Source organism: Oryx dammah, unplaced genomic scaffold, assembly GCF_014754425.2.
Source record: "Oryx dammah isolate SB20612 unplaced genomic scaffold, SCBI_Odam_1.1 HiC_scaffold_10, whole genome shotgun sequence".
NCBI classification, from domain to species: domain Eukaryota; kingdom Metazoa; phylum Chordata; class Mammalia; order Artiodactyla; family Bovidae; genus Oryx; species Oryx dammah.
In genome coordinates, this window is record NW_024070194.1 from 66,192,327 (window position 1) to 66,218,687 (window position 26,361).

At 41.9% G+C, this 26,361-nt stretch overlaps 1 protein-coding gene across 2 annotated transcripts in view; it reads right to left on the reverse strand.

The window, feature by feature from the left end:
• The window catches only part of CAMK1D (calcium/calmodulin dependent protein kinase ID), a 394,014-nt gene that overhangs the window by 159,178 nt on the left and 208,475 nt on the right, over positions 1-26,361 (reverse strand). The window lies entirely within an intron of this gene.

A 26,361-nucleotide genomic window follows, 5' to 3' on the forward strand; every position in this document is an offset into this window, starting at 1 on the left:
TTTTCCTCGACTCATCTTCCATGCCCTCTGCTCTTCTCTCTGGAGGCTATGTATCTGACCATGCAGCAATACAGGATAACCATCACTGCTTCCCTGTACAGCCTACTCCTCTAGCATTTATTCACAGGAATCCCAGAAATGGGCCAAATTCCTATTATCTTGCAGGGCCCACTTTGGACGGCTGAGCCCCCAAGGAGCATTTACTTGCTCCCTCTTTTGCAGCCTCACAACGGCCAACACAGACACACAGACGGACTGAACAGCCCATTTTATGCAAATCCATCCCCACAACAGGCCGGATGCTCCAGGGATCAGCTTCACCTTCAGGTTTCTGACTCCAGGGTAAGCAGTGGAAAACTAGACTGACCACCTCATTGGGGTTCTAGTCACCATCATCCTCAAAGGGCAGTTCAGTACCCCAAGCAAACTAGACGGATGCTTCCGCAAGAGTGCTTCCCAGACAGGCAGCCCCAGCATCTCCTGGGAGATGGTGAGAAATGCAAATTCTCCTCAAACAGAATCAGAATCTCTGGAGCTCAGGCTGGAGAGGAACCTGTTTTAACAAGATCCTCAGATGATCAGTCTGCACAAGGGGAGGTGGAGGAATTCTGTTTTATGACAGGGCTTCTCAAAGGGCACACACGAATCTCTGGGGATTCTGGTCCCAGCGCACATTCTGATTCAGTGGATTCTGGGCAGGGCCGGAGAGCCTGGCATTCCTAACAAGCTCCCAGGAGATGCTGCTGCTGCTGGTCCACAGACCACCCCGGGAGCAGCAAAGTCCTAACGATAAAACTAAAAGAAAAGAAAACAGTCTAATTCTTGCCCTTTGAACTACTGATTAGGAATAGCTTCTGCTCAGAACGTATGACTTGGTGTTTATTTAAAATGTTTGAGAGAAGAATCATTTCATTATGAGCTAATTAGCTCTTAACACAAACTTCTTTGCAATGACTGCTGAGCCATTTAAAGGCAAGCATTGAACAGGCAGATAGATTCCTGTGAATCCCTGAAAATAGGCATGACAGCCTACTCATCCTGTTTCCCCTTAGTACCTAGCACAGAGCTGCTTGATAGCATAGAGCTGCTTTGCTCCTAAACAATGAGTTATTATTTATTTAGGGAAAATAAATGCAATTTTCCTAAGTGTGAAATGTCTACCCCTCAAAAGAAATTTGTAAGATAGAACAAACCAGAATATGATCTTCCTTTTGAGCAGACGAAACAAGAGAACAAAAGAATTAACTGAGAGGCTGTGCTTTGCTTTGATCACTGCAGCTCTTATCAGCCAATGCAGTTGATGTGTAGGAAGTAAGAACACAGATTATCCCAAATTCACATTTCATCTGATTCCAAGGCAGAGAACCTAATTATTTGTTAGCAGTGGCTTCTGTGGTCCCTGAGCAAAATAATATCAGCAATGTATCACATGAACCAAGTAAACTATTCCACCAAGGAAACCATGAGAGAGTAACCTGGCACCCCTGATACCCCAGATGTTTGTGGAATTATCATTATTGGACACATGTGAAAAAAATATGACAAAAACAGTACAAAGTACATGGATTTTCCCCTTTTCCAATTAAAAAATTGCCATTGGAATCCATCACATAGGCACAAATATCTCCTTTCAGTGAAGTTTACTTGGGAGTTAATTAAGAGCTTAGACTTATGGGAATGTGAAAGGAATGGGGTTTATACAGAGAACTGCCAGATAAAACACAGGACACTCAGTTACATTCTAGATAAACAATGATTACTTTTAAAATATAAATGTGTCCCAAATACTGCACTGCAGTTTATCGGAAATACAAATGTAAGTGGGTGCTAGATCTGGCCACTCAAGTACATGAATCACAATAAATGAGCCTCCAAACTGGGCTTGGGGGTTGTACCTAGAATCTTAGCTCCCCTCAGAGGTTCGGCCAAGAAGACAATCTGAACCCTGGACTACAGCCATTAATACAGATTCAACTATATACAAAGAGTCAACTCTATACAAAGCACCTGCTCAGCCAAAGTAGGAGACTAATAAATTAAAAATATAAGTCCCTTATTTGGATGCAAGGCATAGAGAAATTAAAGTCTATTTAACTTGCTACACCTTACATGAGTTCTTACAGTGGCTCAAATGGTACAGCTACTGACTTTCCCTTTGATGAATCAATCAGTCAATCAATCATCACTTCCTGACTTTCTGCTCTGTGTCTGGGAGAACATAAGAAAAAAATAAAATAAGGTTTGCCCTCAAAAATCTTGTCACCTTGGTGGAGAGACATGTGAAGCAATGAGGTTAGAATTAAATGCTATGTACTGCGCTGCTGCTGCGGCTGCTGCTGCTAAGTCGCTTCAGTCGTGTCCAACTCTGTGCGACCCCAGAGACGGCAGCCCGCCAGGCTCCCCGGTCCCTGGGAGTCTCCAGGCAAGAACACTGGAGTGGGTTGCCATGTACTGCAAAACTGTTGTTAAATTCAGAGAAAGCAAGGCCCTGGGTCAGAATTATAGTGAAGGCCTCAAAAAAAAAAAAAGCTGGAGGTTAAGTTGGATGTGAGAGTTGGACTGTGAAGAAGGCTGAGCGCCGAAGAACTGATGCTTTTGAACTGTGGTGTTGGAAAAGACTCTTGAGAGTCCCTTGGACTGCAAGGAGATCCAACCAGTCCATTCTGAAGGAGATCAACCCTGGGATTTCTTTGGAAGGAATGATGCTGAAGCTGAAACTCCAGTACTTTGGCCACCTCATGCGAAGAGTTGACTCATTGGAAAAGACTTTGATGCTGGGAGGGATTGGGGGCAGGAGGAGAAGGGGACGACTGAGGATGAGATGGCTGAATGGCATCACTGACTCGATGGATGTGAGTCTGAGTGAATTCCGGGAGTTGGTGATGGACAGGGAGGCTTGGCGTGCTGCAATTCATGGGGTCGCAAAGAGTCGGACACGACTGAGCAACTTCACTTCACTTCACTTCATTAACTATGCTGAGCTGGATATTATAATTTTGCAGATAAAGCTTAACCTTAGGTACATTTTTTCAGGTAGCTGTATGATGGTTGGCATATAAAGAATATAAGCTCCATGGAGGCAGGGATTTTTGACTATTTTGTTCATTACTATCTCCCCAGTGCTGAGAAAAGAGCATGGCAGATAGTATTCATACTTTCACTACATGCTTCTTGAATGAATAGAATAATATAAAATTTAGGATCAGTTAAATGACCAGATCAGTTTGGTAAGAACTGGCATCTTAAGTTACTGAATCTTCCTTCCTCCATAGGATGTATTTCTCTCTACTAGGTCTACTGCTTCTCAGCAACCTTCAAAAGTTTTCAGGTCTTTCATATCTTGTGAGATTTATTCTTCAGTTCAGTTCAGTTCAGTTCAGCGACTGAACTGAACTGAACCGAACTGAAGTTGGGTAAGATAATGTATCTATAAGCATATCATAAATTTCAGGACTTCCCTGGTGGTCCAGTAGCTAAAGACTCCGAGCTCCCAATGCAGGGGACTTGGGTTCCATCCCTAGTCAGGTAACTAGATCCGCCTACAGAAATAAGATCCAGCAGAGTCAAATAAATGTTTTTAAAAATTTCCAAGAAATTCTAAAATGGTCTTTTAAATGTCTCTTAAGAAAAGCGGTTTAATTCACTTGTAAATGTTACAATGTGACAAAAGATTACAGCCTAGTCCCCCACAGCTGTTCTCCGGTACTTTATTCCACCCTCAGATTCCTTAAGGAAAACTGAACTGAAAATTTTAAACATTCTTTCATGGCCAGGTGATCCCTACAAATGCCATGTGAATATTCATCCACACGTCTCTGCGTGCTCACCATGTACTAACTGCACAACTAGGAATCACAAGAGAGGTACCTCAGCCCTCTAGGAGCTCACGCAGCTGGGCATCCAGCTGCAGCCAGGACACTTCACAGGCAATCTTTCTTATATTTACCAGAAATCATCTTCTTTAGAATTAGTACTGTCTCCTGGTGCCAACACAGAAGAAGCTTACACATCACATAAGCCCTTCTCACATATTCTGCAAATATTTGTGGGATATAATTTCCTACTAAGCTCACTCTTCTTAGCATCCTTCAGTTCTCTCCCAACATGAATTCTAGTCTTTCCGTCGTGTTGTGTCACTTTTGTTTGTTTGTCTTGTTCTGTTTGTTCAGAGCAGAGTATTCTGAACGGAACGTAATGATCCCAGTGCAAGATACAGCATCAAGAATAAGATACTAAATAATAGGGTAGAGCTGGTGGTCAGACAGTAAAGTGTGTGCCTACAATTCGGGAGACCCGGGTTCAATCCCTGGATTGGGAAGATCCCCTGGAGAAGGAAATGGCAATCCACTCCAGCACTATTGCCTGGAAAATCCCATGGACAGAGGAGCCTGGTAGGCTACAGTCCATGGGGTCGCAAAGAGTCGGACACGACTGAGCAACTTCACTGCACTTTACTTCATTAACTCTGCTGAGCTGGATATTATAATTTTGCAGATAAAGCTTAACCTTAGGTACATTTTTTCAGGTAGCTGCATGATGGTTGGCATATAAAGAATATAAGCTCCATGGAGGCAGGGATTTTTGACTATTTTGTTCATTACTATCTCCCCAGTGCTGAGAAAAGAGCATGGCAGATAGTATTCATACTTTCACTACATGCTTCTTGAATGAATAGAATGATATAAAATTTAGGATCAGTTAAATGACCATATCATTTTTACCTAAACTTCTACCAAACAAGATCTCCTGTCTTACTCAGGCTTGACTTTTTGAACTTAGCTTCATTAAACTCAGTCTTTGGGGCTCTATGTGATGCTTCAGATAACCAGAAACATTCTGGAGTTTGACTCTCTCTCCTGTTTATGACCCCTCACCACTCTGGGCCATCTGCATATTTTGTTGGGACACATGCATTCCCTATGTCTTCATCCAAATTCCTAAATTCTCAAGTGGGAAAGTTACAAGCCAGAACTCCATGGTAGTCCACCAGAGACCCCATCAAGAAAACCAAGACATTCATCAGCTGGCTTTGATGGCTGCTAAGCTGCAAAGCCAGCAACTTTAGCCCATTTATTTTACTGTACTAGCCATAAGTGGACAACTAAGATTCTTTGCTGAAATGGCATTTCTCACTTTGAAAGTGAAGTCACTCAGCCGTGTCCGACTTTGTGACTCCATGGACTGTCAACTACGAGGTTCCTCCATCCGTAGAATTTTCCAGGCAAGAGTACTGGAGTGGGCTGCCATTTCCTTCTCCAGGGGATCTTTCTGACCCAGGGATCGAACCTGGGTCTCCCGCATTGCAAACAGATGCTTTTATCATCTGAGCCACCTGGGACTTTACATACCACATGATACTATTTGAAAGGGAAATGGGTATTTGGGAAGAATCGTTCTTGGCAAGCCCATGGTGACTCCTTAGCAACCACTACAGTTTTTACTAAATGATTATAATCCATATGGCTAATTTATTGTTTCAGAACTTTGCTGTGCACTGGAGTCAAACTTTCTTGTCTATATATCTCATAGTCTACCTTTTTCATATTTTGAAGATTTGCCATTATCTCTTACGTTGTTTTCTCAGGTATCTCAACTGGGACTCTTGAGATAAATGCAATTTCCTTAGTCCCCTGGGATGTAACACATCTAAATCAAGTGAATTAATTTTATAACTTTCTTTAGGCCCCACTTACATATGTTTTATTTATACCATGTTTTGAGTGTTAACTATGTGTCAAAACTATACTAAGTATTTTTAAGGATTTCATTTAATATAGTAACCCTACAAAGTAGCTATCATTCTCCCTATTTTTAAAAGAATAAAACTAAACTTAAAGTAAGACCCCCCAAGAGGCTAAGAAAGCATTCCAAAGTCGTACAACTAGTAATGGATTTGCCAAGATTCTAACTCCGAAGACCCTGTTTAAGCACTTATGCTATAACTTCATGTTAACTAACTTATAATGAGAATATCAAAGATATTCTCATAAATTCTGAGTTGTCTGTATAAAATCATAACACCTAAAGTTAAAGTATTAAGTTTCATAACTAACAATATAATATCCACCTCTGGAGGCAGTGAGGCAGAGATCAGTATTACTCTCCTGAAATCTACTGGAAGCTCTCAAGATACTTCGTTATAAACATCCTGACAGACGAAATCTCAGGGGGTCAAAGTGAGCCAGAGGGAGAGCTGTTCAGAAGCAGAAGGAACAGTTAGGAGTCCAGAAATTCTAATTAGGAATAGCCTTCAACCAGTCTACATCTGGTGTCATCAGAAGGGGGAAGAAAGTGGACAGAGAAAAGAGGTGGGGCACCTCATCAACAAGCAAACGGAAAACCAAAGTTCTGTTACCCTTGCATAGCTGAATCTCTTGGTCAGCACTCAATCTCTCTGAAACAGGGCCAAGAGAACCTTCATACATAAGGAATGTTCACCCCCAAACAGCAATCTTTTCTAAAATGTGCATAATTCAAAAGAATAATGTCACTAAAAACAACTCTGTGATGAAAAGAACCTCACTCAATTTTAATCACTTGCCTACCAGGCCCAAAGTAAGCACTGGATGGTACATCTACATACAGAGGGTAAATGGTTTAAATAGTAATCTACACTACAATTGGGCTTCCCTGGCAGCTCAGCTGGGAAAGAATCAGCCTGCAATGCAGGAGACCTGGGTTCAATCCCTGGGTTGGGACAATTCCCTGGAGAAGGGAAAGGCTACCCACTCCAGTGTTCTGGCCTGGAGAATTCCATGGACTGTACAGTCCATGGGGTTGCAAAGAGTCGGACACGACTGAGCGACTTTCACTTTCACACTAAAACCTCCATAAATCTCCACTAATGGATAGAGGAGGTGAGCTGAGGAGAGTGGGCCCAGGCAGAGAGAGGGAGAGAAAAGCTGAGTGGGAAACCAGCGTATGGACACTGCTGCAGACTTCTGCCTGCATGACGACTGAAAGCCACGCAAGAAAACCCCACGGAGAGCCAGGAAAACATTTTAAAGTTCATCCATGCAAAAAACGTGCCAAATGCACAAGCAGGCCCCATGCCAAGCCCCCAAGCTGCAGAGAACATCAGGACCCAAAGGACAAGCATCCTATTGACTACACACGCTCCTACGAAATGATAGTGACATCATTTCTCCCTCTGGTCTAGTTCTCCAGCGCTTACAGAAGCCACACATTTTGAACTCCACATAAAATGAGGGAGGTTAGAAAAACACTAAAGAGAAGAGGAAAGAAGGGAAATCCTTTTTTTTTTTCCATCCTTTTTTCACTGATCTTGAGGGGAACAGGGACACGTAGCAGCAATTATGAACACTATGAAGATTATCAGAAGGAAAGGCAACAAAACATCTTTCCTTCCTATGGTCTTTAGAAAAGGTCACTTTTCTACTCAAGTTAAAGAGGCCACAGGAGAATAAGAGATGGAAGGAAATGTAATCGTAAGGGGTCATGAGACAAGGTGTTCACTAGTGAAGGTATAACAAGGATGGTGGCGGAATGGATCTCAGCACAGGTGCGCAAGATGGAAGCTACATCAACAAGCAGCGATTGGTCTCCTGTCCTCCTCCTTTAAGCACTTCTGGGCTAACAGTCCAGTCCAAGAAAGCCCTTTCTCAGGGGAAACGCAGGCCCCTCTCAAGCAAAGACCTAAAGGACTAGGTCGTTCACTACCCACGACTCTCAACTTTTTTTCAACAGTCCAGAAAACTTAAATTTCATTCACAAAAAAGATGCTACAGTTCTCTGGCATCGCAAATGGCCTCAAAAATATCTGAAGAGCATTCTGACATGTTGGCAAACACTCTTGCTTGTCTAAGCAAACAGTATGTTTTCTTTTTTTAATAAACAAAATAATTTCCTCCTTTCTTGGGTCATGTTTTTTCTCTCATTATAAACAATACAGTGGCTCCGTGGTAAAGAACTTGCCTGCGATGCAGGAGCCTCAGGAGACGCGGGTCCAATCCCTGGATTGGGCAGATTCCTTGGGGAAGGGAATGGCTACCCACTCTAGTACTCTTGCCTGGAGAACCCCATGGACTAAGAGCCTGGCGGGCTACAGTCCCTGGGGTCACAAAGAATCGGACACGACTGAAATGACTGAGCACAATTATAAGCAATACAGGAAATACTGTTGAAAAAATCAGGATATTTTCACGAGGGAAAGTGATAGAGCTACAATATTTGCCAGATGGCATTAAAAAAATAATACCTTTCCTTTTCAGAACTTAACAGGCACATTCACAGATGTTATCGCATTTCATTTTCACAACAACTCTGTAAAGCAGGTATTATTATTCCTATTTTATAGATGATCACTCCCAATTTATAACCACTTAATCATTCTTCCATCTTCCCTCTGGTCTTGCTCTCTTTCTAACCATTCTCCCTGCTGTTTAAAGAGCCACCATTCCACAATATAAAATATACCGACCAAACCAATTGAAATTCATCAGTGGCTCCCCTTAGTTCAGAATAAAGTCCAAATGACTTGACATGACCTACAAGCTAGCATGTTGCTTGGTCTTCACACACCATCTCACCCTCCAGTGCTGCCAGAACTTTACTGGACCCAGGCAGCTCTCAAACACCAGTGCACACCTTCTTCTCTGGCCACACAAGTGTGCTCATCCCTCTCAAATCTTCTCACTCAACTGTTCACCCTCTCAGACCCATTTGACAGCACCTCCACAGTGAATCCCTTGCTAGTCCTTACCTTTTGTAGGACTGACTCCCTCTCCTCTGGACTACCCCAGTTTTTTCATCACCTGTTCTTATACACATGGCATTGTATCCATCTATTTGTATGAATATCCATGTACATATTAAATGGTTTTACATGCAGAGAATAAACGTCTAGAAGGATACAGTTAAACTGGTGAGTACCTCCAAAAGTGGGCTAAGATGGGAGGATATTTTCACCCTCCAGTTTTTGTTAATTAGAAACGATTTGAGTGACTGTTTTCTCAATTCTTTCAAGGACGGCACCATACTAGTTGCATAGGAGAGAAAGTTAATTCATTATACATAATAAATTCTTTAGGGCATGAGGGCCTGATTCTCTTACTGAACCCAAGTACAAAAGTCAATGGATTGTTGTATTGCCAGATTTTTACTAAGAGGTACTTTTTAAAAGGCTCTTGATCAAAATCATCAACAGCTGGTTCACCAAAATGTATCCATAATGCTGGACACAAAGAAACACATTGATGAGTTTAAATCTTCAAGCAATCAAGACATACTGACACATCTAACTGCAAGATTTGGGACAAGTCATGAAATACTTTCTGGCTTGATTTCTTCATTTCTTAAATGAACACTAATTATGTGGTCTCATTATCTACATCTATATACATATACACACACATATATATACATGTATAGAGGTAAAATTATCACACATACATGTATCTATGGTATTAGATAAGACATGGAGAGATCCTGTCTATTAGGAATATAGGCCACCGCAGGGAAGACTAGAATTCCAAAAGCTTTGAATCATCTTTCTTTGCAGCCAGCAGATGGGGCTGTAATCAACAGGACAAAAGGAGCAAAATTCTAGTACCTAACCAAGAACATCTTAAGAATGCAAGCCACTTTAGTTGTCTTTTTAAGGATTAAGTACCTAGAACAAACACCCAAAAATGATGTCCTTTTCATCATAGGGGACTGGAATGCAAAAGTAGGAAGTCAACAGATACCTCAAGTAACAGGTAAATTTGGCCTTGGAGTACAAAATGTAGCAGGGCAAAGGCTAACAGAGTTTTGCCAAGAGAACACACTCGTCATAGCAAATACCTTCTTCCAACAACACAAGAGAAGACTCTACACAGGGACATCACCAGATGGTCAATACCGAAATTAGACTTACTATATTTTTTGCAGCCAAAGATGGAGAAGCTCTATACAGTCAGCAAAAACGAGACCAGGAGCTGACTGTGGCTCAGATCATGAATTGCTTATTGCCAAATTCAGATTAAATTGAAAAAAGTAAGGAAAACCACTAGACCATTCAGGTATGACCTAAATCAAATCCCTTAGGATTATACAGTGGAAGTGACAAATAGATTCAAGGGATTAGGTCTGATAGACAGAGTGTCTGATGAACTATGGACGGAGGTTCATGACATTGTACAGGAGGCAGTGATTAAGACCACCTCCAAGAGAAAGAAATGCAAAAAGGCAAAATGGTTGTTTGAGGGGGCCTTACAAATAGCTGTGAAGAGAAGAGAAGCTAAAGGAAAAGGAGAAAAGGAAAGATATACCCTTTGAGTACAGAGTTCCAAAGAACAGCCAGGAGAGATAAGAAAGCCCTCCTCGGGGATCAAGGCAAAGAAATAGAGGAAAACAATAGAATGGGAAAGACTAGAGATCTCTTCAAGAGAATTAGAGATACCAAGGGAACATTTAATGCAAAGATGGGCACAATAAAGGACAGAAATGGTATGGACCTAACAGAAGCAGAAGATATTAAGAACACGTGGCAAGAATACACAGAAGAACTGTACAAAAAAGATCTTCAGATAATCACAATGGTGTGATCACTCACCTAGAGCCAGACATACTGGAATGCAAAATCAAGTGAGCCTTAGGAAGCATCACTATGAACAAAGCTAGTGGAGGTGATGGAATTCCAGCTGAGCTGTTTCAAATCCTGAAAGATGATGCTGTGAAAGTGCTGCACTCAATATGCCAACAAATTTGGAAAACTCAGCAGTGGCCACAGGACTGGAAAGGTCAGTTTCCATTCCAATCCCAAAGAAAGGCAATGTCAAAGAATGCTCAAACTACCGCACAACTGCACTCATCTCACACTCTAGCAAAGTAATGCTCAAAATTCTCCAAACTGCGCTTCAACAGTACATGAACTGTGAACTTCCAGATGTTCAAGCTGGATTTAGAAAAGGCAGAGGAACCAGAGATCAAATTGCCAACATCCACTGGATCATAGAAAAAGCAAGAGAATTCTAGAAAAACATCTACTTCTGCTTTATTGACTATGCCAAAGCCTTCGACTGCATGGATCACAACAAATTGTGGAAAATTCTTCAAAAGATGGGAATACCAGACCACCTTACCTGCCTGCTGAGAAATCTATGCAGGTCAAGAAGCAACAGTTAGAATCAGGCATGGAACAACAGACTGGTTCCAAATCGGGAAAGGAGTACATCAAGGCTGTATATTGTCACTCTGCTTATTTATATGCAGAGTACATCATGCAAAATGCCAGGCTGGATGTAGCACACACCGGAATCAAGATTGCCAGGAGAAATATCAATAACCTCAGATACCATCCTTGATAACCACAGATGATATCAACCTTATGGCAGAAAGTGAAGAGGAACTAAAGAGCCTCTTGATGAAAGTGAAAAAGGAGAGTGAAAAAGCAGGCTTAAAACTCAATGTTCAAAAAACTAAGATCATGGTATCTGGTCCCATCACTTCATGGCAAATAGATGGGGAAACAATGGAAACAGTGACAGACTTTACTTTTTGGGGCTCCAAAATCACTGCAGATGGTGATTGCAGCCAGGAAATTAAAAGATGCTTGCTCCTAGGAAGAAAAGCTATGATCAACCTAGACAGCATATTAAAAAGCAGAGAAATTACTTTTCCAACAAAGGTCTGTCTAGTCCAAGCTATGGTTTTTCCAGTAGTCATGTATGGATGTGAGAACTGGACTATAAGGAAAGCTGAGTGCCAAAGAATTGATGCTTTTGAACTGTGGCATTGGAGAAGACTCTTGAGAGTCCCTTGAACTGCAAGGAGATCAAACCAGTTCATCCTAAAGGAAATCAGTCCTGAATATTCATTGTAAGGACTGATGCTGAAGATGAAACTCCAATACTTTGGCCACTTGAGGCGAAGAACTGACTCATTTGAAAAGACCCTGATGCTAGGAAAGATTGGAGGAGAAGGGGACAACAGAGGACGAGATGGTTGGATGGCATCACTGACTCAATGGGCATGAGTTTGAGCAAGCTCCAGGAGTTGGTGATGGGACAGGGAAGCCTGGCATGCTGCAGTCCATGGGGTCGCAAAGAATCAGACACCACTGAGCAACTAGACTGAACTGAAGTATCACATGTGATATTCTCTCATTTTGAAATGAGTTTTGCTTTGAATCCTTAAAAACAAACACCAATTAAAATCTTGCACACTGCTGATCACAGTTTTAAAAAAGCATCTTACACATCGTTAGTGCAAGACAGGGTACACAGGGTGGAGCCTTACGTCAGGAGACGGGACTAGAGACTATCACGGTATCATGAGAAGACCACCAGCTAGCCTGGCTCTGTCTCAAGGGGGTCGTATGTCGATTCCATTATTTTCCAGAGTCTTAGGTTCCTCCTCTGGTAATTAACTAGGCAAACAGGAGACTCCCTCAGGTCCTTTCCAACTCTAGCAATCAATGAATCTAAAATTATAATGAGCAAAGTATACTGAAGTATGTATGATCCCACAAAGCTTGATTCTAAGCCAATATGCAGTGTTCTCCAGGATTCTGCCTGCTACACAGAAACCTGGATTACAAGTCATGCTTCAACAGGCTCTTTTGCGTGGGTAAATTTGTCAGTTAGACATGGAATAGAATTTCTTGAGATAAGAATCCATTTACAAGGAAAAGACTTTCTTTTCACTCTCCCACAGTCAGCCTCTACAAGGCCCTGAACCAACAGAGAAAGGACCGAGTGTTTTGTTCTTGTCTGGAATAACTCCAGAAGTTCCAACCAAGGCTTGGTTGTCTTTAGTCCAAAGGAGAAATGAGTTAGTTTCAAGTCAGTGTGAAAAACCCAGTGCTTGGCACACACCAGCACTCAGTGAATATTGCAGAAGAATGAATAAATTAACGAGTGATTAATCCCAGCCTTGCTAAAGGGTTACAGACCAAAGACACTCAAAACCTGGGCACCTGAATCAAAAAAGGTTAGAAGATTTGACTCTTTCTTTCTTTCCTACTCCTATTACCACCCATAATAAATTACAGGTGGGTCTCAAAATCAGAATTATCTGATTTTTTGATAATTTTTAGAATTATCTGAGGAGTTTTAAAATATATGATAGATTTCCCTAGTGGTCCAGTGGTTAAGACTCCATGTTTCCACTGCAGGGGGGCACAAATCTGATCCCTGCTCAGAGAACAAAGACCCCGCAAACTGCTCCTTTAAAAACAAATAAGTAAAATAAAAATAAAATATATGCTATCTGGATCCATCCCCCTGGAGATTATGATTTAATTGTCTTGGAAAGTGGCCTAGGCTTCTGAATTAGAAAAAAAAAAGAAAAACCAAGTGATTCAAATGCAAAGTCTGAGTTCCTCTGATAAGTTACTGAGTTAATAAAAAACCTTGGATGGTGAGAAAGGATTTACTTTTAAATACTTGGGTGAATACATTTATTTCATAACTGATCTGATTTAAAGATAAGATGCAGGGTGTCCTGAGGATAAAGGTTCAAGGCTACTGGGCCTACGTATCAGTCCTCTGGGAAAAATAATATGAAAATTTAACAAATTTCAACTGGTTAACTATAACATTTCTAATATTTCAAGGTCTTAGTAGGACCTTGAAACACTAACACATTTTAGGGAATGTTGTGATTTCCTTCTCTGGATTTTTGGCTACCTTTCTGTCAAAGGGTAATATACATTTCTCTGGATGTTTTAACATGAGAAGACGCCTTGGAGTCTTGCAGAACATAAGGCCCTTACTTGCCTGGAAACAGAGATAAAGTCTTATAACTTTCATTTACCAGCTATGGATGTGAGAGTTGGACTGTGAAGAAAGCTGAGCGCTGAAGAACTGATGCTTTTGAACTGTGGTGTTGGAGAAGACTCTTGAGAGTCCCTTGGACTGCAAGGAGATCCAACCAGTCCATTCTGAAGATCAGCCCTGGGATTTCTTTGGAAGGAGTGATGCTGAAGCTGAAACTCTAGTACTTTGGCCACCTCATGCGAAGAGTTGACTCATTGGAAAAGACTCATGGTGGGAGGGATTGGGGGCAGGAGGAGAAGGGGACAAGAGAGGATGAGATGGCTGGATGGCATCACCGACTTGATGGGTGTGAGTCTGAGTGAACACCAGGAATTGGTGATGGGCAGGGAGGCCTGGCGTGCTGCGATTCATGGGGTCGCAAAGAGTCAGACACGACAGAGCAACTGAACTGAACTGATACGAAAACCCAGCCTCCAGAGACACCTTACGAAGGGACTCTCAGAAAGCTTGTTCCAGGGTCACTGCAGGTCATTCCAGTGTGAACTGAGAAGCCACGCCATGTGCGATCCTGTGATGACCTGCAGCCAGATGCTGACAGCCTGGGCTGCATCCCATGGCTTCCTCAGGCACACACCATGCCCCAGGCCAAAGACATGCGGTTTGCATTCAAGGAGCACCTCTAAGAGGCTCGTAGCTCTGAACAACTTGCATCCCTGTGAGCATAAAGGAAAGGGGGCCAAGACAATGCGTTGGAATCTTGGGAAAAGACAGCATGTCCTTTTTCTTTCCTATCTCGAGAGCCCTGTGCTTTCTCTGTGCCAATACCCACAGTGAGGTCCTGCATTTCACAATTTGAATCCAGGCTCTGCCAAGCCCGCAGGTGCCCAGAGTGGCTCAGGGGCACGGCCCTGGCACAGCACAGCCTGCAGGTGAACGCGGAGCCCCCGGAGTGTGGGTAAGGAATGCAGAGGCACAAGGCTGCCGCCTGTGCTCCCTCCAGACAACGAAGCCTCACGGCCAGAGGAGTAGGATGCTGGAAGCTCTGTAAATCTGCTGGAATACTGTGCTGTTTATTGCTAAAGCGAGGAGCGAGTTATACAAGAAAAAGATGGGGTGAAAAAGAGTTAAAAGAGAAAACTAGAGATGGAAGTCTGCTCTGAACAACTGTTTCCCATCAGCTCCATTTCAGACTGAGGAGGATGAAACTAGACACTTCTCAGTGTTCTAGAAAAGTGCCCACCTTCAGACAACTGGCCAGAATTGAGCTTTCTTTAGCTTTTGAACATCAGTGATAAACAATGTCACTGCTCAGGGCTTCTCAGGTCAGCCCCAGGCTTCAGGAAATCAAATGCATTTGATGGAAAAAGTAGTGTTCAGGCACTTTCACGAGGATGTTTGTGGCTGGCTGTGTGTATATGTAGCACACAATCAGCCACACACACACACACACACACACACACACACATGCTGTGTTCAGTCACTCAGTTGTGTCTGACTCTGTTGTGACCCCCTGGACTGTAGCCTGCCAGGCTCCTCTGTCCATGAGACTTCCCAGGCAACAATACTAGAGTGGGTTGCCATTTCCTTCTCCTGACCAAGGGATAGAACCCATGTCTCTTGTGTCTTCTGAATTGGCAGGTGGATTCTTTACCACTGTGCCACCTGGGAAGCCATACATATATATATATATATATATCTGTGTTTTTTAATTGTGTAAATTATATATAATATATATTTATCTGTTACATATTATTTATTTTATTATATTTATATACTATATTTATAATATATATAATTTATACCATTTTAAAAAACACAGAGGTAATCTCTATGACTGTCTAATCCAGGGCAACTCTGTTCCTTCTTGAGAAAGCAAGAGTGAATTTCTTCGTAACTGCAATTAGAGACATGATTAGAAAGAACAGCATGTTTTGCTTTGTCAATGATTGTTAAAACGATGTATCTGATACATGCATCGCCTCTCCAAATCATAGTTTTATGGTAGATGGGTGTGAAGTGCTGAGGTAGTTTGGACTTTATAGTTTTACGACGTCCTGCTGATAAAAGATTATGATAACCCAGGGGATGAGCAGCAGGGCTATGAGCAAATTCTCAGGAATAATACTATTCACAGATAGTGGCTCATAAACTAATTTCCATTCACCCCACTTTCTAATCAGAATTTAAAAGGGAATTAGGAACGCGATCGTGCTGTGAGGGATAAGGGAACGGGAGAAGCCCGACATACGGACTGACCCTGAGAGCTACCCAGGGGTAGCCGGGGAGGGGACGGGGGCTGTCCCTGGGCTCCTCCGCACACACAGAGCAGCTGCTGTGCCCAGGCATTGGCCACAGTCTGCAAGCCAGAGACGGGGAAGGGCAGGCCAGGCCGCGGGCACGCACAGGCCACCAGGTGCGTTTTAGGTTACTGCCTTTTTCAGAGCAAAGCCATGGAGACTTTTTTCCCTCCAAACATCCAAGCATCTTAGTCCAACGACCAGACTTCCTTGAGGTCACTTTGGATCCGAGCTTTCCAGTCTGGTTTCCCCCAATTCCTCCGTGTTCTTAATAAATATTTTAGAGCCATCATGAAATACAACTTTTACAGACCCAACTCCAATAGATACCAAATGTGAACACAGTGGACACCACCAGCAGGTTGGCTTGTGTTCCCCTTGAGAGCACTTGTAATAAAAGTTACGAAACGGGATTCACACATTCACATTGATAAAATACCACATTTCTTACCTGTTTGTGTACTGGGGCTCTCTATGTATAAAAACATATTTTTTAAAGGGTTCTGTTATTTAAAAAAAAAGAAGAAAACAAAACAAAGATAGGGAAAAAAGAAACCACTGCACTAAGTAATGCAGAAGGGAATTAAACAGTTTCTTCCCTGCTCTACCTAAAGAAGTCTAGTATTAATATTATGAGTATATTTTCAGATACAGAAGAGTCCTGTCCTCAGAAACTCATTCCCTAAGATGCTAATATTATTTTTCTTTCTGAATCTTTGGCCTCTTTAGAATTAGTTATTTAAGTTATGTTAAAATCAGGAAGACTCAAACAATGCAAAAAAAGCAAAACAAAAGGCAACCACTCCAGGATTCTTGCCTGAAGATTTCAACGGACAGAGGACCCTGGCAAGCGACAGTCCTTGGGGTTGCAAAGAGCTGGACACAACTGAGCAGCTAACACTTTCTTTCTTTTTTTTTCCTTATGCACTGTCTAAAGTCACACAGTGCTGGGTTCACAGTGTTGGAGTTGCTTTCTCACCAGAGGCTGGGGGGCAGCCAGCACTGTGGAATATACTCTTGCAGGCACAGAGCCTGGCAGAATGATTTATCTCAGGGAAAGGATGCCAAGAACATTTGAAGAGTAAAGTACAGAAAGAATAAGGGCCTGGGTGGAGGAAGGTGCAGAGTGTGGTACTTCTTGCAACGCACACACAAAACTGAGTCAGAAGCCCCTGTGTGGACAGTGTGGACATGAGATGGTTAATCAAGGAGCCTTGCGGGAAGGAAGCTTCAACGTGGAAATGAAAACCGGCAGTTGCAGGATCTTGCAATGAGCGTGGAGTCAGATGAACCATCTGGTAGCTTTCCCTCTTCCATCTTTTTTTTTTCCTCTCTTTTTTCTTGGAGTGTAGGGGGTGGGGCTGGTGGCAAACCAAGCATCTGAAGGCCTAATGTGACTTTATGACAAACACACAGAAGCTCGGCTCAACTGGACAGTTAGTCAGCTGTCAGGATGAACACTGCGCAAGAATGCCACCAAATGCACTGCAGGAGGGCGACCCAGGGAAGGAAGGGAAAAGCATGAGCTCTTAGAGTCGCCACCACTCTTCCTCAAAGTCTACTGTACACGAGAGCCCTTGGAAGAGCATCAGCGCACATCACTTGCAGATAGCCAGCATCACTCACAGACCTAGACTTCACCAGACATCAAGGGAGTACATGTACCTATGACTGATTCATGTTGAGGTCTGACAGAAAACAACGAAATTCTGCAAAGCAATTAGCCTTCAATAAAATAAATAATAAAAAACAAGATGGGGAGAAATCTTGAGGGCAGATTGAAGAACATTATGAGAGGCTTGCTTGCTAGCTTCAACAGTGTGAGTTTTATGCTAAGGAAACTGGGAAGCGGGATGCACATGCCAAACTCCAGCTCTGAAAAAAAGTACATGTAGTATTTTGTTTTGCAGGGATATTTAAATACAGCCAGTAAGAAAAGCTAAGATAAGAATCTGCCTTCAATGCAGGAGACCCACGTTCGATCCCTGGGTCAGAAAGATGCCCTGGAGAAGGAAATGGCAACCCACTCCAGTATTCTCGCCTGGAGAATTTCATGGACAGAGGAGCCTGGTGGGCTACAGTCCATGGGGTTGCAAAGAGTTGGACACGACTGAGAGACTAACACTTCAATAAGAAAAGCTATGACAAACCTAGATAGTGTATTAAAAAGCAGAGACATCACTTTGCTGACAAAGGGGTGTGTGTGTGTGTGCGCTTCAGTCGTGTCCGACTCTGTGTGACCTTATGGACTGTAGCCCACCAGGCTCCTCTATCCATTGGATTCTCCAGGCAAGAATTCTGGGCAGATTGTCGTGCCCTCCTCCAGGGCATCTTCCTGATCCAGGGATGGAACTGGTGTCTCTTATGTCTCCTGCATTGGCAGGTGGGTTCTTTACTTCTAGTGCCACCTGGGAACCCCCTGCCAACAAGGGTCTGTCTAGTCAAAGCAATGGTTTTTCCAGTAGTCATGTATGGATGTGAGAGTTGGACGATAAGAAAAGCTGAGGACTGAAGAATTGATGCTTTTGAATTGTGGTACTGCAGAAGACTCTTGAGAGTTCCCTGCACAACAAGGAGATCAAACCAGTCAATCCTAAAGGAAATCAACTCTGAATATCCACTGGAAGAACTGATGCTGAAGCTGAAGCTCCAGTATGTTGGCCACCTGATGCAATGAGCTGACTCGTGGAAAGCCGACTGATGCTGGGAGAGACTAAGGGCAACAGGACAGAGAATAAGATGGTTGGGTGGCATGACTGACTCCATGGACATGAGTTTAAGCAAACGCCAGGAGACAGTGAAGGATAGGGAAGCCTGGCGTGCTGCAATCTGTGCAGCTGCAAAGAGTCAGACGTGGTTTAGCTACTGAACAACAACATTTCAAAATAACTATAAATGGAGTGCAGATTTTAAAAAATATGAATCACTAAGCTGTACACTTGAGACTTATATGATACTGTAAATACTTCAAATTAAAAATACATATAAAATTTTAAATACCTCAATTAAAAAAAATCAATACATTATTTACTTAATTAAGCCTTATGACTTAGTTCCTTATAAACCATGCTTGAAGTCCTTAACCCTCTCTCTCTCTCCTACCAATGGTGTCACTTAAACATGAAATTTAACTTTCCTCCAGTTTTGATCTCTCAAGTAGAAAGTTCATACACACTTCTCTATTTCACCATGAACAAGTAGAAGTCAACTGGACAAATAAACACACAAAATGTGAAGTTACGACTCCTTTTGCCAATAGTTTTCTTTTTCCTCTAAAAGAAAACAGAATTGTGAGAAAGAGAACAGTATCTGTAATGATCTGGGGTTTTGTTCTTCAGTCTTCTTATACCTCCAGAATCAGGGTACTGTTGATGGCATATTTCTTATTATTTTCCAAAAAAAACACTGTAGAGATCGGAAAGACCTGTTCTTCTTCATCAACTACCAACACTTGCAACAGAGAAAACGCCAGCTACTTAAAGGGATTTCTGATAATCCAGAGACCCATCCAAATTTTCCATGGGCCTCAACACAGCCTCTGATCCTTTTAGAGACATATCTATCTTCTCTCTTTTCTTAACTGACGTTCAAATTCGGTACTGAATAATAACACAGGATAGCCTCTCTGTATTAATGTGAATTAAAACTTGGCAAAGCACAGACCTTAAGAGAACTGGACATAGAGTCTCAAAGTGAACACTAAGCGTCGCCATATAGAACATTTTTAAGGAAACTGCTCTATGCTTCTAAAGTAAAAGAAACCTGCATGACAAGGGATAAATAATTTCTAAACTTTTAAAATAATTTCCTACAATTCGGTTGGATCTTGATTTTTTTTTCCTTATTCAGTTCCATATTTTTTTGTAATAACTATAATTTACTTAGAGCTTCCTATGTGTAGGACCCTGGGCAGATCACATTTCAAGAACTGAAAACGCTAAGGGAGGAACCTATTATCCTTACTTTACAAGAAAGGAAACTGAAATTCAAAGGGATTGAGTAATTGGCCCCAAATCAGCTAAATGGCATGTCCTGTATTCAAACCCATGACTCATTCCTAAGCTCACTACTTTCTATTACAGTAAATGCCTTGGAAAGGAAAGTCTGGATGTATTCCTCCACATTTCTTTAAGATAAGAAAATTTTTCTAGAGAAAGATAAGTCTTATTACTTCTGTAACATTATAACAATATTAGTTACATAACAAGCTTTCTTTTAAATTTCTATTATCTGGAATGGTGGTCAGAAAAGGTTTTTTGGAGTTACACAAGTCAGACAGAAAGAAGCTATGAATATTCAGATGAAAGAATATTAAAAATTCTCACAGAGATTGTAGGAAATTACTATCCTAAAACCTGGAAAAAATCTTTTAAAATCAATTATAAGAATGCTCTGCACTCAGAAATCATCTCCCATACTGAGATTTGAGTTTTTAACTCAGCTTCTGGATAAAAATAATTAATAGAATAAATCAAAGAGTAAGGAATTTTTCTCATAGAAATTTATTTTCTATTTAATGGAAGATACTAAACAGAAGCTATTTACAATGTTTCAATCACTTGCTAAAATACTAGAAGTGTGTGAGAAAATTACAGAAATTCTCCAAATAGTATGGAAATAATAGTCAGACACCCTCATGATGAAAATGGACAAATAAACATTTCTTTAGGGGACTTCCCTGGTGGTCCAGTGGCTAAGACTGAGCTCCCAACACACGGGAGCTCAGTTTGAGCCCTGGTCAGGAGCTAGATCCCACATGCCTCAACTAAGCGTTCACATGCTGCAACTAAAGATCCGGCAAGTGGCAACAAAGATCAAAGATCCCACAGGCCGCAACTAAGGCCCGGTGCAGCCAAATAAATCAAGAGACATTTTAAATAAACACATTTCCTTAGGAACATTCACAACGTAGGCAGCATTTTCAGATAAGAGGCTCCTAAGTTATTTTTTAGAAACCCCCATGGTATGATAGGTACCAGGTTGCCTCCTGTTGGCCATGCAGCCCTCTTCCTTGGTGAAGTTCTTGAGTTTTCACTTGACCTACTGAGTCCCACATAGCTTGTGCTTTGGGGAAAGTTAACTCTACCCCTAACAGTAAGATCAGGGCATCCAGCTCAGGCCTTGAATAAGGAAGCCGAGGATCTAAACGTTGCTCGCTGTCATCATGGGACCAGAAGAAGGGATTAACTATAGGATGGCGTGTGGAGAACAGAGCAAAGGAAGAGGGTAGAAACCAAGCTCTTGATCCCGGTACTATTTCACTGCGTGAAACTAAATGTTTAAGGCAGCCCTGTCTCTGGAGGAACAGACATATCCACCGATTTCCCAGCCAGTTTCTCATACAAGCTTTGTATTCTGTTGCTTACGATCAAATGCACCCTAATTGATACAGATGGTCCAGGTGGAGAAGTTCATGCATTTCTTTCTCCGTAAGTGTGAATAAAAATAGAAGTCTGCTCATAGCTGGGTTTAGAAATGAATTTGAAAATGATAGCACTGCCTTAATAATGAATAAATTATTATTGTGAGTCTTGACTAAAAATAGCAGGGGATAAAAAGTTGCTCCTGTCAAACAAAATGTGGGAAAATGTTCACTGCTCTTCATATACTTCATAAAAATAGACATCCACTTAAAATGTGAAAGAAATAAGGGGGACAGAGGAGGATGCGAGCTCTGGAATAACTCTGAGCCATCTGAGACATACAGTAAAGGCCAGAGGCCAAGGAAACGACAGCTTTGCAGAAGAAAAGGAATGGATTTAAGCCATTTGTGATGTGCATCTAACCTTCACACAATCCCACCTGGATTTCTGCGCATTCGAAATCCACTCCTAACACAGGAAATTTTTAAGGAGCCATCTGACATCTATTTCCACTTCTTCAGAAGAGACCCACTGAATGCAGCTGTCGAGGGATATTAACACAAATCAGTATCTACTTGTAATGGCTTATGGAAAAATAGCGAGGAAAGTCATTTCTCTGTGGAGCTCCATAAGATATGAATTAGACCTTGCACTGCCTGTAAGGAAAAATGTATAATTTAATACAAAAGGCCTGGAAGCCCCTTCAGAATCAGAGGGAAGTCTCCACACTGGGGCTCACTAAAATTCCAGGGGAAGCTCAGATGGCTGAGAGGGGCCAGGAATCTTGAGGAAAAGACGAAGGAAGCCATGCAGTGAGGAAGCAACAACCCAGGGAGGAAAGAAAGCCAGGTTCTGAGTAAGAAGGTCGTGGAGGTCTCCAGAGATGAGGTAAAGGCTCTGAATAAGGAAATACTCAACCTGATGGCCAATTAAGATGGCAAGTTTTATCTGGTTTGTCACCAACGTGAAAGGAATTTAGTTTGGATGTCAAAGGTTTGGTCATGTGGCATAATCCTTTGGTTTGAGTTGTGTTTATTTTTTGACTCACACTAATGGAAAAAAATAGAAATTTATTTTTGTTGAGAAATTCGAAGAGGTAATAACTCTGTCCTGTTTTACTCAGGCAGCCCTAGTGGAAGAGATGACAGAGTGAGAAGCTCAAGGGGGGACTTTTACACCCCAAACAAGGCTAGGTCACACGGACTGCACTAAACATATGTATCTAGTTTAGTGAAGAGAACAGATAAGCCTAGTTTTTATAATTATTTTGGGGAAAGAAAGAAAAATAAGTTATATAACTCACTCCCGTCCAAGGCTACTTTGGACCTTTTTATTTTTATATTTTACCTCAAATATACTAGGAAAAACTGTTAAGTTTTCTTCACAGAATATTTCCCTAAACTCACTGGAAAATGACTATACAGCTTTCTTCTGCATTGTCAAAACCCAATCAAAACTTGAAACCCTAAAATAAACTAAAAAGTGTGGGTGGCAAAATTAAATTAAAAGCATAAAAAAACATGAAAAAAAAAAAAAGAAACCACTGTTGGGATGAATTTAATTTATTGTGTCATTTATTACTGGTAGAATTATTTTTGAATCTAGCTTCTGGCCATATGTAAATTTAATTAGTATGCCTTCTATGTCTTCTTCCAAGCTATTTATTTTTCCAATATTGGAAAGAATATGTTCTGTGCCTGCCCTGGGGCAAAATCCCCAGAAATTTTGTTCCAGGTTTATATTTTCTACTGGTCAACAGTCTTTGGGTGTGGCTACTTGACCAATTATGTGTCCACTTAAGTGTGGTATATTATTTAGCTCACATTTTCCCACCTCACCTATAAGGATATTCATTAATGTATTCAACAAATGTTAACTGAACACTTGTTACATGGCAGGCCCTACAAGTACTGGACTAAATGACTCTTGGTCCAGGCCTCAAGAAAATCAGTCTAGTCCATCGATGGGCCAGTGAATATCCACAACAGAATCTGAATGATAAGACAGCGTCTCCAGGCATAGGACTGTTCATCTACGTCAAAATTTTGCTCAAAATTCTGTGCTGACTCGAAGTGGTCCCTGCTTACTTTCCTTATGATGTTCACAGCCCATTCCTTCCATGGTATGTTCTGGGGTCTTATCTAGCATCAACTTATTCCTTACAGTCCTAAATTTACATGTTTCGATGGTTTAAATACTGACTTTTTTTTTAAGTCAAAAGTTTATCAAAATTGTATTTTAAGCCAAAAAATATCCATGATGATGGATAAATTATTCTTTAAAATCAGTTTGAAAGAATTTACCTATTAACAGAATATGCAGTACAGAGATATCCAATCTTTTTCATGTCACCACAGTGTGTAAAAGACATCATATTTGTAAAGTTCTGCACCAGTGTCTTTCTACCAATTACAGGGAGATGCAAACTGCCTGATTCCACCTCATGAAGGAAAAGATTTCTTGTCTGTTTATCCATTTCTTATATCCTCATGGTTTAAACCCACGGAGAAAATATGGTACTACTTGTTTCCTGAAATTTTCCAGCTGATCTGTCTAATGGGCTTACAAATAAGATCCTCCAGTGGAGCTGAATGCCACCCACACAACCTACATTTATTGAGAACTTAATCCATGGAAAGCTCCATACTAGCTTTTTGAGGACCCACCTCTGAGACAGACAGAAGAACCCCTATTTCTACTGGGAACCGAGAGATACCCTAACTTGCCAAGTATCCTGGAGTTAGGTTTTCCTGATTCTAAAATCCTTTTCCTTTCCACCATCCCTGCTGGCAAAACCTCTGGCAAAACCTTCCTTAATTGCACAGGGTGAAGGCAAGCTGACGGCAAACAAACCCCCCCAGATGGGAGAAACATTCTCACGTGCAAAGCAAATGAAAAGAGTTTTCTAGGAGTAGAAATTTCTGGGTCTAGGAACACAGATTCTTCCCAGTGAGAGGAAGGAGCCATGCTGTGGAATAATAATAAGAACATCTGTTGGTTTCTATCATCCAAAAGGGGAGTTTCACAGAATGTTATATTGTAGGGTTTTTTCCCCTCCTGTTAAAGTCTCAGAGTTTGAGGAATTAGCATTATCAAAAATCATCGATTATTCCAGTAGATCTACCAAGAGAGGTTTCACATAAAATTTCAGGTGCAGAGAAATCTCCAACTGAATGGCAGGAATATGGACAGACTCCAAATAAGCATTATAATTTCCATGAATCATTGATTGTTAAATAAATCCTTTTCCAGAGAGCAATGTAATGAGAAATTACCTAGGGGCCAAGATGATCTGTTGTGAAAGCAAGAGCATGCAAACCAATGAAACTAAACAAACAATAAATAGATGGACAGTGGGAAACAAAATGGTAATTATAAAGTGAATAAATGTTAGCTCTCCCTTGAAACAAGTTTTCACATGTGTCCTAGAGAAAATGGAGATGGAAATTCTCCTAAGATTTCCTTGCAATGGACAGATGAGCCGGACATTTAACCCTCAGAGAGCCCATCCTGATTCTCATCAGACCTTTTGAGCATTTTCTCCATAATTTGTAAGAAAAGGAGACAGCACCTTCTCTTCCTGATGCTCAAAGTCCTATATATTGCTATCAACTGAATTCATGAATTCCTATAATTCAGCAGATAGACACTGGGCATTTTACATATCCCAGGAAGGAGCTATGTGGCAGAGCCAAACAGGGAGCCAGGGGGATGAGGTCTCAGTGCTTGTGAAGAGAATGGTCCAGAGAAGATAAAGGAGGAGAGCAGACAGATAAGATGACTTACAATTGTAATGAAAACTGGGAGGAAAGAGGTGGGGACAAAAAGGACAGTAATGGAGATAGTGCCAGATAAGGTCTCCCTGAGGATAAGTGTTTTAGCACAGCAGAGGGAAGGCAGCCTCACCTTCCTCTCTCCTGCTCTTCCTGCACATTTACAGTCTGAGTGGTGCCAAATGAGGGAGGGCGGGGAAGGCTTCACAGCCAGTGTGGGATGGAGCTCACCCCTTCCTTCAGGTGCAGAGAAATCTCCAGAACGTGCAGAGACATTTACTGAGCTCTGATGATATCACAACCTGTGAGCCCCTCCGGCTGCCCAGGGAGACTCCAGTGAGCAGGCTATTCTGATGTGTGTGTTACGTGTTAATGTCGGGGGCAGGGAGGGGCTACGGGGTCTTGCAGAAGAGCAGCCTGGCCAGCTGTAGGGGCTCCAAGATGACTTCCTGATAGAAAGGAACGTGGGGGGTGAAGAAGGAGGAGAATTCATCACAAAAAAGCGGGGGATGGGGGTGGGGAGGGGGGACGCAGGGCGTAGGAGATAAAAAGGGGACAGAATCCTCCGGGGAGAGAGAAGAGCCTTTACGAAAGGCTGAGGTGACCAAGAGCACAGGGTGTGGCAAGGGGTTCTGGGTTTGGAACAGTCAGATAATAAAGGGCTGGGGGTAAGGATGGGGAAGCCTGGGTGGATGTGGTAGGAAAAGCCAAGAATAAAGGTTGGATCCTGGAACCAACCAGGCTAGGAGTTGGGGGACTTTATCTAGATGGCAATGCAAAGCCATGCAAAGTAGATCTGAGGGGATTTCCCTCGTGGTCCAGTGGCTAAGACTCTGTGCTCTCAATGAAGGGAGCCCAGGTTTGATTCCTGGTCAAGGAACCAAGATCCCGCATGCCAAAACAAAGATCAAAGGTCCTAAGTGCTGCAATTAAGCCCTGGCTCAGTCAAATAAATAAATAATAAATAAGTGTGTATATACATATATGTATATATACACATATATATTTTAAAGTAGACCTGAGGAGGGTCATGAAGGACAGCTTTGCATCTGCAAATGAGAAAAAGTGAAACAGTGGCTAGAAGCCTAGTCTTCATTAACTTCTGTCCTCCCCCAATTTTGCAATGAACTATGGTCAATCAATGAGGGAGAGGAGTGTGTGTGTGCGTGTGCAGAGGAGAAGGGGAAGAAAAGGGAAAGGATGAGAT